General features: G+C 54.7%; 1 long non-coding RNA gene across 1 annotated transcript in view; it reads right to left on the minus strand.

Annotated features, from left to right (window-relative positions):
* LOC122691613 overlaps positions 1-18,904 on the minus strand; it is a 139,358-nt gene that overhangs the window by 80,063 nt on the left and 40,391 nt on the right. The window lies entirely within an intron of this gene.

Raw genomic sequence — 18,904 nt, forward strand, 5'->3', positions numbered from 1 at the left:
TAACTCTACTCCGGGGTGCACCCCCGCCAGACACGGCCCGCACATCCCAAACGTGCCCCGGCTGGACCCCTCGATGCCCCTCCATGGTGGAGGCGGCAAGTCAGTCCTGTGGGGCTCACGTCAGACTCTACGGCAAGAATGTTCACAGCAGCTTTAGTCACAATAGCCAAGACACAGAAGCAACCTAAATGTCTATCAACAGAGGGAGAGATAAAGTGTGATACATATAGACAATGGAATACTACTCAGTCATAAAAAGATGGAAATAATGCCGTCTGCAGCAACACGGAGGGACCTAGAGATTATTATACTAAGTGAAGTAAGTCAGAGAAAGCTAAATATTATATGCTATCACTTGTATGTGGAGTCTTCTTTAAAAGACACAAATGAACTTATTTCTAAAACAGAAATAGACCTACAGACACAGAACATAAATTTATGGTTACCAAATAACCAACGAGGACCTACTGTAGAGCACAGGGAATTAAACTCAGTATTTTGTAATAACCTACAAGGGGAAAGAGTCTGGAAATATGTGTGTGTGTTTAACTGAATCATTGTGCTATATACCTGAAACTAACACAACATTATAAATCAACTACACTACAATAAAATATATATTGAAGAGAGCGGGGGAGAAGTGGGGGGGGAGAGAGAGGGAAAGGAGAGGAAAGAACCAACACGGCTCGCGCAGAGTGTGGAATCAGACATCAGTTTCCTCTCTGTGGAAGGGGGCTATATTCGCTGTAGTGGGCATGGGGAGGGAGGTGCCTGCTGGGGGCTGGAAAAGTTCCGGATGTTGGTCTGGGTGATGATTACATGGTGTGTGCATGCCAAGGAAAAATGCACTGAGAGGTACACTTAAATGTGTTTCCATTACTGAATACATGTCGACCCCAACAAGAAGTAAGATGGCTCTATCCTATGATGCATATTGGAGGATGATGGCTTTAGAGGATAGTTATAACGCCTAGAGGAAATTCATTTACGTGGCCCCGAATATAAAAAGATCGACGTTGGGAAGCTTTACCCCATCCTTATTTGCAGCCACCTACCTCCCTCGCTCCCTGCAAGGCCTGCCAGGTTCCAGATGCCTCCAGCGTGTGTGGACCCTGCCTGTTCTACAAACTGTCTCCATCTAACGGATAACAAGGAAGCCAGACTGAGAGCCTGCACCACAGACCCCTCTCACAGACATTCTGTCTCTCATCCCCCTTCTGCTTGCAGGGACACTGCAAGATGCAGTAAGTTTGCTCCAAGCCACGGAGCTGCCGGTGAGCCGTGCCCTCACCCCTGGGTCACACGGTGCTGGACGTATAGCCGGGGACCTTGACCATAAAAGCAGCCGTGAATTATCTGGCGGCAGACCGATGGGGATACAGTTGGGAAGCAAAATCCATCTCTTTTACAACTGTCCTCCTGACGTGTTTATGGATCCACGTATCCGACGGGCGGGGGGAGCGGTGAGGGGAGAAGCGACTCAAAGCATTCTGGGTCCCCCCACCCCCGCTCTGTGCAAACCACTGCAGGAAAATGAGGGAAACCACCCATTCCGAACGATTTCTACAAAAGCAGGCCCCAGAGTTGATGTCTGCCACATGTACCACCCAGGCCCTGGCTGTCTTCAAAACATGGCCAGAAAACAGAGCGGGGCCGGCCGGGGATAAGGCGGCTTCATCCCCACCTCTCGACAGCCAGACCCGGCTCGGGCCTCCCCGCTGCAGCTTCCAACGGCCCTCCTCCCACTCAGCACACAGGCAGTCGGAGAACGTGCCAGAAGGCTGACCGCCACCCCGAGTCACCTCCAGAGACAGAGGAGGTGTGGGGGACGCTGGCTGTCCCCGCTCTTTCCTCTGGGGGATAATTCTCCAACAGGACGTCTTTGTGGGGTCGGTTGTGGACCCAGGGATGCTGTCTGGAGCCAGGCACCGTGGTTTCTGTTCCGTCCGACGCTTTACAACTTCCCCTTCTCCTAGCTCCAGAGAAAACACCCCAGAGGCAGCTGGAAAGGCAAACTGCTGATTGCTGGGGAGCCAGAATTCAGGTGTGCCCCGTGCAGGAGGAGGGGGAGGAGAAAACGGCACCAGTGTGTGGCCCCTGGTGCAGGCCCCGGGGAATGGCAGAGCTGTCCATCTCTGTGTCGGCGCCCAGACTGGGGGAGCTATTTATAGAACTGGAGGCCCGCTGGGTGGCTGCATCTGGAACCAATTGAGGAGGGCTGGAGTCGCTGTCAGAGCCTGGCACCCACTCGATGATCCCCCAGGCAGGACTTCACCCGTAAGTGTCAGAGACCGGGACGGAGCTGCTTGCTCCCTCCCTCCAAGGGCCTCCCGAGTAGTTGAGCTAATTGGAAAAGACATTCTGAGCTGGTCAGTGGATGCTCATGGTGTCAAGAGGCAATTACCTGCAATTATTATGCAAGCGTCTAATCACTGCACACTGGCTAATTAGTTACAAATTGCTCAGCAATAAATGCCTTGGGCAGAAAGACCTCCTTCCTTTGGAATGTAAGCGGGTTCCTGAGGGGTGAGCCTGGGAGGCAGCCTGGCTGGCCCATGCAGGCGATTGGTCACTCCAAACCCCAAAGGCTTTCTGGAAAATCTCTGAAACGTCGGCCCACAGGACACACAGGCACCTCAGAAGGGCACATGCGCTGCTTCAGGGTATGGAGAAACAGGGTCTCCGTGCTCCCAGGTCCCGTGCTCACACCAGACTTCAGGAAACCTCCTCTAGGCCTGCTTGCCCTTGCCACCCTGGGGAAGACCTCCCTGTGGACCAAGGTCGGGGGCGGGGGTGCTGTAGGTGTGGTCTGTGCACCAGCGGCACTCACAGCAGGGGGAAATGCAGACCCCCACCCCCGCCACAGAAGGAAGACCTGCGTCTTCATCAGACGAGCCCCAGGGATGCACGTAAAGGACTGGGCTCCCCTCTAAGAGCACCTCCCGGGCCCTGCTCCAGTGCTCTGCATGGGGCACCCCCACAACGAGGTCTCTGCACCCAGTGGAAGTAACAGGACCCGTCACTAAATCACAAGCGCCACAGGGCAGGGGTCACTGGCTGTTGATCGCTGTATCCCCAGGTTCTAGAACCATGTCAGTTACACAGTAGGTGCTCAGTCGATGGTGAACAAGCACATGCACTGACAGAGCTGCCTGGTGTTTTATTCCAAAGCCCTGAAGTGCGGCCCTGGCGAGTGTGCTCAGAGGGAATGGCAGACAGGCGTGGTGAGCCCAGGTTACTTTCGGAATTTCACAAACAGAAAAGATCCTTGTGCCATTTCAGTGGCTAACGTTTTGTGAAATGGCAGGAGGAGAATCGTCCTGATAGTCACCCCTGCTCGAGCCCTCTCTGAAAAAAGGCAGTGTCTGCTGTTGTCAGAATCGGGGGGCGGGGTGGGGGTCGGCCACAGCGGCTGCAGGGTCTGTGGCCTCTGTTTTGCCTTCTGGAGAGTGGCAGGCTTGAACTTTTGAACCTGAACTTTGCTGAGAAAGGCTCACATTCCCAGGTTTTGGCCTGAGACACCCCCCACCCCCAGGCTGGCTGGGCCTTCCCTTCTCTTTCTTGCGCTTCCTCCTGCCCACCCAGGACCTTGCCATTTTGTTGGCTGCTGACACCTCCAGGAACTCTGGTTCCAGGGGTCAAACCACCAGAAAGCTCCACTGTGGGGCCCATGGAACACGTGCAGGCTGAGAGCAGGAAGCATCACTTTGGCCTGATGATTGCTTTACCAGTCTAAACCTCAGTTTTCTCCTCTGGGAAGTGGGAATAAAGTCGTATAGAAGAAAGGCGTATGGGAGTAGAATGGTGCACCCCCAAATTCACATGCTTCTGGAACCTCATGCTGCTGCTGCTAAGTCACTTCAGTCGTGTCCGACTCTGTGAGACCCCATAGACGGCAGCCCACCAGGCTCCGCCGTCCCTGGGATTCTCCAGGCAAGAACACTGGAGTGGGTCTGGAACCTCATAGCATGACCTTATTTGGAATTAGGGTCTGTGAGCTGTAAGTAGTTAGGATGAGGTCACACTGGATGAGGGCGGCTCTAAACACAGGAACTGTGCCCTTACAGGACGAGGGGACACAGAGAGACATGGGGAAGCAGGCCATGGGAAGACAGGGGCCAAGCTCGGAGTGATGTGACCGCAAGTCAAGGGACGCCTGGAACCACCGGAAGCTGGAGGGGCAGGAAGGACCCTCCCCAGAGCCTCCAGAGGGCCCACGGCCCCACCCACCCCTTGGCCTCCGGACCTGGGAAAGGACACCTCTGCTGTTGTAAGCGCCTGGCATGCACACTGGCTGTCTCGGCCCCAGGACCCTGCACTGAACCTGAGCAGATGCTGGGGAGGGCTCTGACTTATGCCGTCTCGACCCGTCAACATCACGGTGCCTGTCACCTCCCTGGCGGCCTTCCCCTACCCCCAGGAGAGGCAGCACAGAGGTGGGCCTGTACCACCTTGGTGAGACACCTGCAGTGCCAAGCGAAAGGGCGGGAGAGAGCCCCAATGTGTGGAGCCGTCTTCCCTGCCCCTCACCCCCGGGCTTCCAGGCAGGGGCTCTGAGCGGAGTGCCCCGGCCAGCAGAGCAGAAAGCAGTGCCAGGTCAACCGCTGCATCTGTCTGGCTGTTCAGGGAGCAGAACCTCACTCACCCACCTTGAACCCAAATCCAAGTGTGTAGGGGTCAGAGGCCAGGCTAATTAGCTTAGGAACACCTCATACCCTCGACCAGACCCCGAAGGTCCTCAGGACAAGATAGCCCGCTGCTACTTTTAGCCCTGAGGGCCACGACTTCATCGTGGCACAGGATGGCTGGGGGCAAAGCAGATGGTGGAGAAGGAAGGAGCTCGTGGGCGGGCATCCAGAGAATGCCCACCCAGGCCTGCCTGAGGGTTGCAGGGCCGAGCAACAGCTGTGATCTAGTACTCGTCCCCTCCCGCTTACTCCTCACTGCAGCCCTGTGGGTGGGGCCACACCGGCCCACCTCAGAACTGGGGAAACTGAGGTACAGCGTGAAGAAGGGGCTCTATGCAAGGAGCTTCCAGACCCCTGGGCCATAGGAGACTTATGTCTGAGACTATCTGGGGGCTCAGATGCCTGTGGAGTGGAAAAATAACACATTTTGATGCACGATTATGGAATGCACTATAGCAGCAGGGAGTGCTGGCTTCTCCAAAGAGGAGCTTCCAGGGCGGGTGGCTGAGGGGCAAAGAGGGGCCCTGGGTCCAAACCCCACTCATCACTTCCACTGTGATCCCAAGACAGCTGGCTTACGTACACTCGGCTGTCTGGGTTGTGAAATGGAGATTCTGTCCCCAACAGTGGGGAGAATGGGGGCCACGGTGACAGACCTAGCACAGCTCCTGGAGCCACCACGCTCCACAGGGTGCATGTGACACCCTGCACCCCAGCCTGGCGCTGGAGTGCCCAGCGACAGAGGCAGAGGGCCAGCCTGCCACCTGGGCCTCACAAGGGTGTCCCAGAGACGGGTGGCCCACGGGGCTGCAGCCAGGCAGCAAGGGGGACGGGAAGGCGTAGGCAGGGCCAGCCGGGTCAGCTCCGAGGCTGCCACACATCCGCGCGGGGCCTGCAGCGGGGCTGTCGGCCAGGCCGCTGAGTGCAGGAAGATGGGCGTTTAATGGAGCTCTGATTACAAGGAGATAGGGCTCCGATGGCTTCCAGGGGCCCCCTTTGTAGGATTAGTATTTATTACGCCCTGAATTAGCTGGCAAGAGGATCGGCTTCTGTGGAGACGCTCAGCTGAGCCTCGGAGTATAACGTTCCTTTTATTGCTCCATAAACACAGCCCTGCTCTCTCTCTTCTTCCTCCCGCTCCCCACCTCATGCCTGTCTTTTTAAACCTTCTAAACCTTTAATCAGAGGACTCATTGGGCAGAATAATCACAAATCCCTTTCAACTCTGCTCTTCCAGAACCCTGGCCTGGAGGTAACCGAGGTGGGGAGACCCAGAGAAGCCCCGTGGCCCCAAGTAGCCCTACAACCTCTTGTGTGTGCAATGAAATACAGAACTGCTCACAGCGCAGCTGAGAAAGTGGGACAAGGCTGTTAGCACTGCTGCTCATGTGTTGTACACCTCCAGGGCGAGCCACTTCAACCCCACCTCTCTGAACAGAGCTGTGCAGTGCACACCCCGTGCAACCGCACATAGCATCCTATTCCTACAGGTACCAGGTAAAACATAAAGCAGACACACATTCAGTGTCAGCAGTGGCTTATCAAGAAAACTCACTTTCGTTGTCTGCTTCCTCTGCATTTTCTAATTGCTCTTCTGTAGTGGTAAGGCTGGCAGAAAACACGCCAGGCCCACTTCCAAAGGCTTGGAGTGTTCATTAATTCCAAACTGCCCACTCCTGGCTCGGGGCTCCCCATCACCAATGCTGAACTGCCTCCTACTTTTCCATCCCCAAATGAATAAACTACACTTACTCTAACTGACACTAGCAGATCCCACCTGCAGCCCTCAGGGGCCGGCCTGGCCCCAGCCTAGCCCCCTGCCATTCCCCCACTCGAACCCTCTGCTCCCCATCACATGGCCTTCTGGCCAGATTTTTCTTTATCGGGCATTTATACTCCAGCAAGAATTTTCGACAATGCATTTTCTCTCCCGGGGACTGAATTCCTCATTGAACAGTGAGATTCTTGAGAGAGCTCAGCGAGTAAGCAGAGAGAATCTGGAATGGAAACAAGGAAGTATGCTAATAACTCAGAAATCAAACTGGTTAGGGACTGCTGAACAGAGTCACGGCATCGCAACTTTTAGGAACAGAAAGGATGTTAGAGGTCAAGCCCACAATTTCAGGTATGGAGAAAACGAGGCCCAGAAAGGAAAGTGGTTTATGCAAGACACGCAGCAAGTCAATCTATGACCAAAACCTCGAGTCTAATTCAAATATGATCATCCACGAGAGAAGAAGAAATACAAGCACTCGAGCAAGAAACCCCTGCCCCAGAACGACTTGAGCCCCAAGACATGAAAGCAAACACATGTGCTGCGGTGTCAGAGGCGAAGAATCACAGGGGCACACATCTAACTCTCCCACTCTACAGGTGGGAAAGCTGAGGCCAGCGGGGAGCTTGAGGTGCTACTGTCATCCACTGAAGACCTGTGAGTTGCCAGGCACGGTGCTAACTGCACTTTATCACGATCCCCAGCACCACCACCCCACGAGGCTGGCAGAGGTTTGGGAAGTACTGGCTTAAGGAAACTGATACAGGTTTCCGTGCTGTTTAACCGCAGGACTTTTCAGAGCCTTGAATATGCTGATGTGCACTGTGCATCTCCAAGAAAATAGAGGAGAGCTGGGTTTCCCCAGTTATTTGGGGAAGGAAACATCTTTTTGTGAAGCATCTCCTGGGACACATTTCGGTTCTAGATTTGAACCACACACGGCATTCCAAGGGCTCTGCCAAGACAACATGTGTTTAAATGCCCAGTAAGTGGTTCCAGCTGTGTGGGCCCTGAATTCCAGAGACAGGGAGAGGTCACCTTGCAGTTATGCACCACTGCATAAACGGGTTGAGGGCGCCTTCTAGTGCAGGGCCGTGAGCTTTCTGCTGGAGTGGGGTGCAGGCGAGGGACAGGAGGTGGGTGTGTCAGACACCATAGGTGGCACGAGGAAAACTGCCCTCCCGCCCCTGGGGAGGGCAGCCTGTGCCTGGTTCTAGCAGGCCCATGAGCTGCAGTGACGTGGGTGATTCCCAGGCCACATCTGTAAAGAGCAGGGTGGGAGGGGATCCTTACCCAACTGCCATGTGCCCACTTCCTCTCCGCGGCAGATGGAAAGCCCCCGTTGGAAGGATGGGGCAATAAGATGGAATCGGCCTGGATCGCTGAGTCACCGCATGGAGGGCAGTTGCCCAGGAAGGTGCACTGGGCTTGGCAGGAGTGGGAGGTGGGTCTTCGCTGAGCTATGTCACTGAGAGCCGGGAGCTATTTGTTACTGCGGCGTGGCAGAGCAGGTAGAGGACTGACCAAGGACTGACAAAGCAGATATGAGCGCTTCCCCAGAGCATACGCAGCTTAGCAGGGAGACCAGACGTGTGTGCGAGTAACCAGAATGGGCGAGTTGAGCACCTTAAGGGCTGTAAATACCATTCTGTGGCAGCTCTGTGCTTTGCCAGATCTCAGTCGGCCTCAGCGAGGCCATGGTAACCGAGTAGAGACTGGAAGGAAAGCTTGAGCTTGGAGATTAAATGCTATTCCAGGTAGAAGGAACAGCATGAATGAAGGATCCGAGGCAAGAAATTAAGGAGTATGAAGCAGAGCCAGTTTTGTCAGAGTTAAGGACATCAGAAGGAGGTGACAGAAATTCAGGCTAGAAGAAACCACTGGCCCCATGAACATGAAGGGTTTTGGATTCGGTTCTTCTAACGGCACTTCTCCCAGGAAACTCTGCCCATCCCCTGAGCTGCAGCTGTAAGGTGAGAGTTCTGTAATCAGGAAACTGCAGGACAGCTTAATCGCCTGCCTCCCTCTGAACAAATCCCAGGCTCGTGAATAGACAGAGGCTCTGAGAATTCCTACAGTAGAGAATCCAGGCCACACTTGCTTAACACAGCATTTCTCAGCCTTGTTGGGTCTAGCACTGCTATGAAGGGGGTACCAGCAGATTTACAAGCAGGAGGGGACCTGACCAGAGCCCCGAGGTGATCAGCCCCTGGGAGGGATGCCATGCCTGTGCTGCTCAGCTCCTCCTCTGCCCACGCCGGGTGGAGCATCCACACAGCCCCTTCCTGCTGACCCTTCCTGCTGACCACCTCGTGCCTCAGAGGCTGCAGGGCCTCACTCTGACACAGAGGCTGCAGAGGGGATCCGTCCAACCTCCTGGGGCTCTGTCTGGGAGTTAGGAGTTGACCAACGAGAGAAGGGGACCAATGAATAAAGGGGGACCCCTGCCCCCATTTGGGGGACAGACAGTTCTGGGAGGTGTTCTGTGAGCGCCTTGGGATGTCCTGACGTCTTAGGAGCCCCCGCTGCCCCCAGGGACCTCAACCTGACACCCTTCCCTCCCCCGCTCTATCACTCCTGCACCCTACACCACCTCCCAAATCAACCACCAGATCCCAAGGGTGCAGCTCGGGGGACACCCAAGATAAGGCCAGGAATGTATGAAAGGAGCCCAGAGGGGCAAAAGGCTAGAGAGATCTGGGGAAAAGATCTCTGAAGGGTTTTGCAACAGACCCAGAAAATAAAACTTCTAAGCGAATGTTGCTCCACAGAGAAACATCAGCCAAAGCAGCTCATGACAAAAGCCAAGTGTCACCAGGCTTCCTCAGGGCCACAACCTACCTAAGCTTCTTTCCCTCTATTTCCAAGCTCTGCAGAGACTTTTACTACTGCCTTGACTTCATGGGTTTGGAAACCAAGGCTCAGAGAGGCACACTTCCTCCGAACTGGGCGACTTCCCACCCTCACAATGTTCTGGTGGAAGAAGCTGCAGGACTGGATGACCATTGGATATTGGGCAAAGAGGAGAGGAAAGCTGACTCAGAGGTCAGCATGCACCGAGAAGGCTTCCTGGAGGAGGTGGGTCCACCTCCAAACACGGACCCTTTGTCAGAATCCAATGCAAATACGCAACATCGTTATCATCTTTATGACCGGTATGACTGCCCACCGCCCAGCGGAAAGCCTGGTGTCTGGTAGGCATCTGTGAGCCCTAGTCAGGCTCTGGCTCTGCGGGGGTCTTTAAGTGCTCATTCTCCAAGGCGGGAGGATCCGCAAGACAGGTGCGTTGTCAAGTAGCCATCTTGCGCAGACCACAGCTCAGGCACCAGCTAGAAGAAGGTGAGCAGCCCCAAACAGGGAAGTGGCAGATGTCTGATCTTCACGCACCACAGACATCTAACCTGGACAAGCGTGCTCCCCCTGGGGCATCTGCACACAACCACTCATGGGTCTCTCACGGAACAAGCCAGTGAGCAGCAGTTTCTATCACTTGGGCCTTGTTGGGGTGGGGGGTTTGGGGGGAGAACCTTGTCCTGGCCCAGGTTCCAGCCACTGGTCTGTCCCCGGCAGGGCTATGTAGACAAGGCAGGCTGGGCTGTCAGCTTTGAGCTGTCAGGCTCCACGTGCCCCTGCCCTGCTCATCCCGCGGCCCTCACGGGCCCAGGGATGGATCATCAGAGATCATTTTACTCCCAAGAGGACTTATAAATCAGTCCCTTTGTGGGGATGGTTCCCACAGAATGTCTGCCTCACTGTCAGAGTAAAAAGGGAAAGAAACAAGGAGGGGAGACAGAGGCCTGGGCTCCAAGTGGAGAAGCAAGATGACAATATTTGTTCAGCGGGGCCGGAATGGAGGCCCCGAAAGAGCTCCGCGTCCGGAGAGCCAGGCCTTTGAACTGTCCCACCTTTGTTATCCTAAGAGGCTTGACGATAAGCCCACCCAGCACAAAGATACTCTCAGTTCCAGGCATATGGACCCCATTAATCTGCCCTCGCACCTTTTAAGAACTTTGCAGCTCCTGCCACCCCCGAGCTGAAAATAGGGCGAGAGCCGAGGGTTAATTTTCTTAAATGGATTTTAGTCAGGCCTGGCCTGGCCTCTCTGGAGTGCACGAGGCTGACAGCTGGACCGCCGGCCGCGATTTGTCCTGGGGTAATGACTGCCCAGTAATGACTCCGTGGCGGAGGCAGTGAGCACGGAACTCGCCGCTCATCCAGCCGAGATGTCCTGCTCGGCCCAGGTCCAAATCCCACCGGCCAGCTGTGTGGCCCTGGGCACCCTCCTCAGCATCGCTGGCCCTCAGTGTCCCCCTCGGCAAAGCGGCCGAGATCGTGACTGCCCGCAGCACTGCCAGCTGCATGACGGGAGCTCAGACGCGGAGGTCCCGTGATAAACGCTGCGCAAACAGCAGCCCACGGAGGGCGGCGAGGGACACAGCAAGGCTGAAGGCACAGGTGGCCTGGCACTGAGGGCCTCAGAGGCGGCGTCTCCAGTGCCCCCACCCGGCCCCGACGCCTCAGACTGTCCTTCAGGCGAGTGGCCCCGTCCAGAGGCTGTGAGTCTACACTGGCCTCCGCCTGCACTTCGTCTGCACGCAGCTCTCATGGGAGATGCTGGATTCCAGCCCTCTACGCGGGGTGCGCCATTGGCTTGCCCAGGGCTCTTCAGAGACTCTTCAGAGCCTCGAGTGCGCTCATGGACAGCTCTCTAAGCTGTGTGTCCTTGATCAGGTCACTGAGCGCTCTGACCTCAGTTTACCCATCTCCGCAGCGGGAGGATCAAACCACAGCCTCCTTGGGCTGCGCGGTTGTTGAGAGGGTCCCGTGAGATGGGGAAGGCCTGGAGGAAATGCTCAGAGACAGCAGTTGTGCACCTTCGGCTCCATGGAGAAGACACTGGTGCCCAACTCGGGGACAAACAGCATGGATTAGAGAAATGGCCACTTCTACCCTGCCCCCCTCCACAGCCTCAGGCTGGCCTGTCCCAAGTCTCTACCATCAGTGGTTCCAGGCTGACCCCACCTCATGCTCCAGGTGAACCCTTGGATTCTGTCCGTGTGCTACTCACTTATCGGCCTCTCTGGACATGGCCTTCTCACTCCTGGAATTTAAGGGGGCAGCTCAGGCCACAAGCTTCTAATTTGCCTTATTTTTATTTTCATCTGCTTGCTCACATTCATCTAGAAAAAAAATGCACTGCAATGTTGTGAAGTAATTAGCCTCCAACTAATAAAAATAAATGAAAAAAATAAAGAAAAAAAATGATATAGCCCTTAAAACACACTGTAAGGAGTCCAGTCCTGACGCCACTGTCTGCAATGAATTGCACAGAAAGTATCAATGTCTCCCCTGGACTGCATTTGCAGTGCAACTGATCAAAACAATTCTCCACGAGCACGCAGGCCCTAACAGAACCCGCTGCAGGCAGAGTGATGAACCTCCAGGGGAAGTCGCCAGAAAGGAGAGGTTCCAGGTCTGGCCAGAATCGCCCACTGTCTGTCCTCTGGAGAGAACCAGCATGGCAGACCAGAGTCCATAGGAAAATGGCTTCATATTTGACACTAAATTACTGACCTGGAATTCACTAGGTATTTCTGAATTCTGTTTTTCAATCCTCCCCTTTCTTTTTTTAAAATAAAAGCATATAAGAAACATGTAGGCAATTTCCCCAGGCAGACTGTTGCTTGACAAAGAACATGCTTAAGACTTAGCAGCACTTAAGTCTCTTTTTTCATTTAATTTATAAATGTGACTCTGAGATGGCTTGTGTATAACAACCGACCTAGATGAATTTTATCCAGTCGTTCCCTGGGGGTTGGAAAAGCATTAACATGTAAAATGAACCCACCATATACATGCAAAGGAAATGAAATCAGGATCCCAGTGTGATACTGCACCCCATATTCATAGCAGCCCAATTCACAACAGGCAAGACATGGAAACAGCCTGAGTCCACGGGTGGAGGAATGGATAAAGAAGATGTGGTGCGTACATACACAATGGAATAGTACTAAGCCATGAAAAAGAATGGTGTCCTTTGCAGCAACATGGATGGACTCGGAGGGCATTCTGCTAAGTGAAATAAGACAGATAAATACTGTATGACATCACACATACATGGAATCTCAAAAAGCCCAATGCAGAGAAGCAAACAGTGGGATGTGGTGTCAGGGGCTAGGGGGAGGGGGAAATGAGGAGATGCTGGTCAAAGGGTACAAACTTCAGTTGGAAGGAGGTGCGTTCCAGGGTCCAACACACAGCACGGGGCCTACAGTTGACCACACTGCATGATATGCTCGAAAGCGGCTGAGAGAGTGAATCTTAAACGTTCTTACCACGGGAAGGAAGTGGTAGCCGTGGGAGGTGATGGAAGTGCCAACTAACCTTACTGTGGTGATCACTGTGCAATACACACATGCATCAAACCCCCACATGGTACACCTGGCACTCACACAATGTTAGGCGTCTATCAAGTGTGCAAAGCCAGAAAGCATGTAACAGACGCACCCACTGATGAAGGCATCAGCACAGGGGCACTGAAGGAGGGTCCAAACACACTCTGTTCTCTCCACCAACTGTCTATAAACCTAAAACTTCTCAAAAAAAATTAATAATAATAAAAGTCCACTAAAAAAGAATGTATTTTTTAAAAAGAAAAGATGAACCCCAGGTGTTTGGGTCTTACAATTACGGCTGATGTTGGGTGTGGGTGAGAGGAGGCGGGTGTCCTGGTCTGATGTTCTGCATTTCCAGAGAAGGCCTCGATGCCGTAACCACCCACCCCGACAGTGTGATGGCCCTGCTGCTGGAGGCCACAGTCCTGTGAGGTGCGGGTCCCGGTTAGGTCACCAGGGGCTGTGGCCTTAACTCTGGACCTGTCCAGAAGTAGCTAGGGGACCCAAATCCACACCTTCTGACCGAGCCTGGACTCGAGGGGCAGGCGGGTGTCCTTCCACCTGACGGGGAATCAACATCTGTCGTCAGCCCTCGCACAAAAACCTCTTTATTCCTGGGACACCAAAGGAGTCCTTTTCCACGGCCCCACCCGCTCCCCAAAGTGACATGTCGTCAGCGCCAGCGGTCTCCTTCCCAGCCCAGCCCTGTAACCACCTGAACACCCCCACCCAGGCCGCCAGGCCCCGACCCAACAGGAGGGCGTTTGGCACCGAGGCACCGACCTCGCCCACACTGAGGGCCTGTGTGCCTGACAAGTCTGCTTCCCACCGCCCAGCTGCCCTGGCTCTGGTTTCAGCCAGCCACCGGCTTCCTCTCCCCACAAACGGGCCTCAGAAAGTGCCCAGGCCAAGAACACTCCACCTCAGCGAGCGCTTACGCTTTCCTGGCAGCTCCTCCCAGTGGCCAACGGGGTCCAGGGCCAAGCTGACCTGAGCCAAGCCGGGTGCTGACTTGCAGGCCCAGGAGAGACAAAGAAGAGACCCCTGGTGGGTCAGAAATCGCCTTCTCTTCCTTTCGGGGGCAACGCAACCACCTGACGAGGATGGCAACACCCACGTGAAGGCTCCCACGCCGGGATGGGAACTGCACCCCCTCTTCTGGGAGGTGGCTGAGCACCAGCAGGTGCCCGGCAGGCACCATGGGCCCCACTCAGGGCTTCCAGCAGGCCTGACTTTGAACTCTCCTGCCGGCTCAGAGTGAAGCTGAGGCTGCACACGGCTCTCCTCCCTGGAGGCCTCTCGTGCCCCTTCAGCTGCTGCCTAGAGTGAGAGGGACCCCCACACACCTGTCCCCACCTGGGCATCCATAAGGCAAGGGCAGGCCACGCCTTGGGTGTCACAGATGTGCACACCCTTATCACGTTATTAGAAACTGCTGGCTCTATGTTCTCTGCCTCTGGAGAGAAGCCAGACCAGGCCCGAGCTTGCCCCACATCCTCTTTCGATTCCTGATGCTTGAGGCCCCCTGAGACGCAACTGAGTGGGCACTGCTGTTCTTCACACGAGACCCCTGGCAGAGCCCCCTGGGATCCTTCTCCATCTACCCTTGCCCAGAACAACTGCCTTGAGACACTCTGGGGGTGAAACCTCTCACTTTTGGTTGGCTGAGGATCCCAGTGTGGGGACTCATCCTAAAAGGTCTATCCCCATCACCTCCCCCAGAAACCCATGTAGCTCCCTCCGTCACCCTCTTCGCATCCTACCTTAATGTACATGGTCTCCAGTGGCCTTCCCGACTACCCTACTTGAAATTGCAATTTCAGGGAAGTGAAGGTCTAAAAATAATTTGTTTCCCTTCCATTAACAAATGTTTGTTTAACATCCACCACACACCAAACCCTGCCTGAGGCCCAGGGATATGAGCGGAGGGCGTCTCTTCACCTGCTGGCAAGAGCGGGCCCTGAGTGAGGCTCTGGGCATGAATCGACTCTCCTGAGGCCACTGGGGTTCTGCGTGAGAGTCAGGACCCTGCGCGGGGCCAAAGGAGGCCTGCGGCCAGGGCGGGAGGAGGCTGCAAGCCTTCCTTTAGGGAAAAGGGCCAAACCAGTGATTTATCGCGGAGCGGTATCTCAGGAGACGTGAGCCAGAACGCAGTCAGGCAGGCGGTGATGGCTTTCACAGCAGACAACGAGCCCCTGTTTGGACGGAAAGGTACCTAGACGGCTATAATTTAATTGTGTTTATGTGTTGCCGCGTAATCCATTTTAAATATGGGCGGACAGGGGTGCTGGACAGGAGATCAGGAGTGAAATCCGAAAAGTACTCAGGGAAGAGTGGGCCACCCTGCAGTCACCAGGGTGGGCTCAGGACCGTCAGGAAGGCAGGGGCCTCGGACACGTCCTCTCTGTCTCAGCTTCTTCACGTACAGAGTGAGACGTGCTGAGATGACAGGATTCTAAATCAGCAGTGAGCTCGACCTGCTGTGAGCCCACAGGGTGATGAAAACAGCCCACATGCGACAAGGGGTGCTTGTGCGCCAGGCACCGCTGTGCCTGGAGGCGGGAGGCTGGAACACAGAGAGGTGAGCAGCTTTCCTGAGGTCGCACAGCCAGCAAATGATCATGCCAGGGTGCACACCCAGCCACTCCCCAGCCTCCTGAGGGTGGCAGGGGGTGCAGCTGGCAACCTCAGTGTGAATATTAGGCTGCAGGAGGAGGAGCAAATGACCAGGGGGAGACTGAGTGGTCACACCTCTCTGAGGTGCAACGGCAAATTCCCAGGGGTACGCCATCAACAGGAAAGGAAATAAAAAGCATCCGGATTGGAAGGAAGAAGTAAAATTAACTTTACTAATAGATGACAAGAATAAAATACTGAAGAATAATTTTTTTTTTAAGTACAAGACTTGGAGAGTGAAAATTATAAAACTACAGAAGGAAGTGAGAGAAGACCTATAGAGAGACGGTCCAGGCTCACAGGTTAGGAGACTCACCACTGTTAAAATGACTGTTCTATCAAACTGATCTGTCGAGTCAATGTAATCCCATCAAAATGCCAGTTTTTGTTTTTGTTTTGTTTTTTAACAGACATTGACAAGCAGATTCTAAAATGTTTGAAGTGAAGTGAAGTGAAGTCACTCAGTCGTGTCCAAATCTTTGCGACCCCATGGACTGTAGCCTATCGGGCTCCTCCGTCCATGGGATTCTCTGGGCAAGGATACTGGAGTGGGTTGAGGTACAAAAATGTCTAAATGTTGTAAACTCACCATTTAGTGTTCTAAATGTTCACCATCGGTGATGGCTGCACCACATTTTTTAGTGAAGTTACTAAAATCACTGAATCATACATCTGAAATGGTTGAATGGTATGTAAAATAGGTAACTGTAAAGTTGTTTTAAAGATTCTCAGGATGCCTGAGTTTAGTAAGAAAGACTCAAGGTCTCCATCCTCAACTCCATGGGCAGCAAGAAACACTCTTCACGACCTTTCCTGCAGGGTCAGACCCAGAGAAGCTGAGAAACTCTGTTCTCTCCAGCAAGGAGGTGACGGGGTGGTTGGAGGTCAGAGACCCTGATAAGGGATCTTTTGAGTTTCGTTTAATCCCAAGAGCCCATCTTATGTTCAGATCCCCCTTACCGCCCTGTAAGCTCTGTGACCTTAAGCAAGACACTTGCCCTCTCTGAGCCTTAATTATTTCAGCAATTAATTGGAAGTAACTGGTGCATGGAATTCAGTGCCAGAGTGTGGACTCAGAGCTCCTGACTTCCAGTCGAGTGTCTTTTCCATTATGATCTGTACTCTGCACCCCTTTAGTCATCACAGATTCCGTGAGTGTCTGTAGCTATGCTAACCTGAGTCAGCAAATGAAATGCTGGGTCCACCAGAGAAAGAAGGACTCGGCCGCCGGATGCCTGCCATCCTCATGCCCAGGGACTCCCAGCCTCCACTCCTGGGTCGATGCAACCACCCCACCTCTGTCAACATGCCCCCAACCCCTCAGCCACCCCATATCTCCATGACACCACATCCTACCAGCTCCTCACTCCCTCATATTCCCCCCCGTGTCAGTGACCCACCTCCAGGGCCTCACTACCCCGCCCGGCCCTGTGGCCTCCCCTCCGCAGAGCACCTAAAGCTGTCAGACTGTAAGACTCCAGCTGGAAATGCTGTTGGCTCTTGTTTCCTGGACTGTGGGCTTTCTCTCCCCGTCTCCTCAGGAGAAGGGGTCACCGTGGCTTATATTTCTTATTTTACATGACACATCCGAGCTCCTGTGTGTCGGGATCGTGGTGGGTGGCTCAGCAGAGACAGCAGTCTGTGAACTGGCCAGCCGGAGGAGAAGCTGACCCCGCAGCCGGCCAGAAGCAGCATTCCACTTGGCAGGGGAGGCACAGCGTGGAAGACTTCCAGGAGGGAGAGCATGAGAGAGGAAAATCCAGGAGAGCGCCAGGAACCCGGCCACTCCCCCACCCCCAACCCCCCGGTGGCAGGTGGGGGCAGGTAAACCGAGGTAGCAGCTCTGGGCAGCTGGCAGAGACCCCGGGAGGGCTGGGACGAGCATGTCCCTGAGCCAAGCTCGGTCTTCTCCCCCAGTGACAGCAATCACAGCCTCCCTCCTTAATATTTCATCTGAAGCGGGGAGAGAGGAGGAGTTCCCAGCCTGCTGAGCTGGGGTTGGAGGCCCAGAGCCCACGGGGCCTGGGAGAGGCTGGTGAGTCCATCCATTCCCCCACAGGTGGGTGGCTGACCTGCCCACACAGGCCAGTGGAGAGCAGAGGCGCTCAGGGGTGGAACAGAGTAGGGACAGCTCTCCTGGCGTTTCCCTGGTATTTCTTCTAGATAAAGCTGCACACACCACATATGAAAACAACTAAATGGAGCTGAGAGAACCTTCCAGGCAGCTCTGCAGCGTCCTCAGCAGGCGGAGGGGGCATGAATCCCGCTCTGGGTGCGTTCCACCCAGCCCTCTGCTCCCCACCAACCTGCTCTCCCTCCCCCCTCCTCCCAGCCGGCCCTCGGGGCTAACACTGTCTCATCAAAACAGGACCAGAGAGGCTGCGCTCACCGCCCCTTCCTGGCCACAGGCCCTAGACCAGGGCCATCAGGCTTCTTCTAGAAAGCCCCAGAGAGTAAACAGTTTAGACTCTGAGGGCCGTGGTCTCTGCCGTTGCAGTACGAAACCAACCACGGACACCGGAGAAATGAATGCGTGCAGTGGGGCTCCAATAAAGCTTTATTCACAAAAGCAAGCGGGGGCTTGCCTGTGGCCCACAGGCACTGGCTTGCTGGCCCCCCGCCAGAGAACACCAAGTGGCTTCATGGATTTGAAGGGTGTCTGAGGTCCTCCCTGGAGAAGGAAATGGCAACCCACTCCAGTATTCTTGCCTGGAGAATCCCAAGGACAGAGGAGCCTGGCGGGCTACAGTCCATGGGGTCACAAGATCAGACACAACTGAGCGACTAAACCACCACCACATGAGGTCCTCGGCGAACAGGAAAGAGTAATAACCGAGGTAATGATGAGGGTGATGATAAATGCCGAGGACCAGTGCCCTGTTACAGCAGCCTCCTGACTACTGGACACTTACTGAGCTGGGAGAACAGTGACGGGCGAGACAGAGGGGTGCCTGCCCTCCAGAGCGGACAGTCTGACAGAGAGCCCCGCACACCACACAAGGCAGGGGCCGTGTGCATACGCCATCTGACAGATGAGGGACCTGAGGTTTGGGGAGGTGCGTGATGCACCCACGGGGGCATACGTGATGAATCCCAGTGGTTCCGGACTCCTATTTGACACACAGGTGGCCTCACAAGCTGTGTGGGCCCAAGGAGGGACAGTCCCCTGCCCTGAGCTCCCTCCAAGGGATGCCTCAAGGGAAGACAAAGAGCAGAGCACCGGGGCCACCTCCCTGGGCCACCACGTGGGGCGGCGAGCTTGCATTTCTTAAACGACACATGATTCTGCACAACACCAGCTCCGATGCTCCTTTTAAACAAAGACTCTATTCTCTTGCCAGTGTCCTCAGCTCAGGTGGGAAGAAGCTTTG

Source organism: Cervus elaphus, chromosome 4, assembly GCF_910594005.1.
Source record: "Cervus elaphus chromosome 4, mCerEla1.1, whole genome shotgun sequence".
In the NCBI taxonomy this organism is placed as follows: Eukaryota; Metazoa; Chordata; class Mammalia; order Artiodactyla; family Cervidae; genus Cervus; species Cervus elaphus.